The sequence below is a fragment of the Sorghum bicolor genome, chromosome 6 (assembly GCF_000003195.3).
Source record: "Sorghum bicolor cultivar BTx623 chromosome 6, Sorghum_bicolor_NCBIv3, whole genome shotgun sequence".
NCBI lineage: Eukaryota > Viridiplantae > Streptophyta > Magnoliopsida > Poales > Poaceae > Sorghum > Sorghum bicolor.
This window is the reverse complement of record NC_012875.2, coordinates 16,157,929-16,158,577: the sequence shown is the minus strand read 5'-3', so window position 1 is coordinate 16,158,577 and position 649 is coordinate 16,157,929.

The following is a 649-nucleotide window of genomic DNA, read 5'->3' as shown; positions in this document are numbered from 1 at the left end:
ATATATATATATATATATATATATATATATTACTCTGGAGCTGGCTATAAAATAACTTATTTTGTAGCCACTTTAAGTTACAATAATTACTATATTAATTTAACTTCTTACTAAGTGGTTTACTATAACATCATGGTAAATATCCCCATGTATTATAGTAACTCAACTATCGTAAATATGTATACATATTATCGTAAATTAATATATAAAATTATCATAAATGGAGGTGGCTAAAGAATAATTTATTTTGTAGCTAGCTACTGAATATACTATATATATATATAGTGTATATGACCGGACGAAATGTATATAGACAAAGTATATGATCATACTAGACCATTTAGAGTGATATGTATGTTAAGTATGCATGCATACATAGAGTATATGGTTATACTTATTGTATATAATATAGTAGTGGCATTTTAGTAATATATTTAAAATATATTTTTTTTGAAAAATTTTCACGTGGTAAGATCTAGAGTATCTTAATATGAGTATATAAACATACTCAAACTGATAAACAAGTATGAATACATACACAATGTAATTTATTGAAGATGAGAGTAACTACACGTACGTGTAGAAAGGAATTTCCCTATATATATGCATAAAATAAGCTTATTGTCATATATATACTAGCAGCATATGA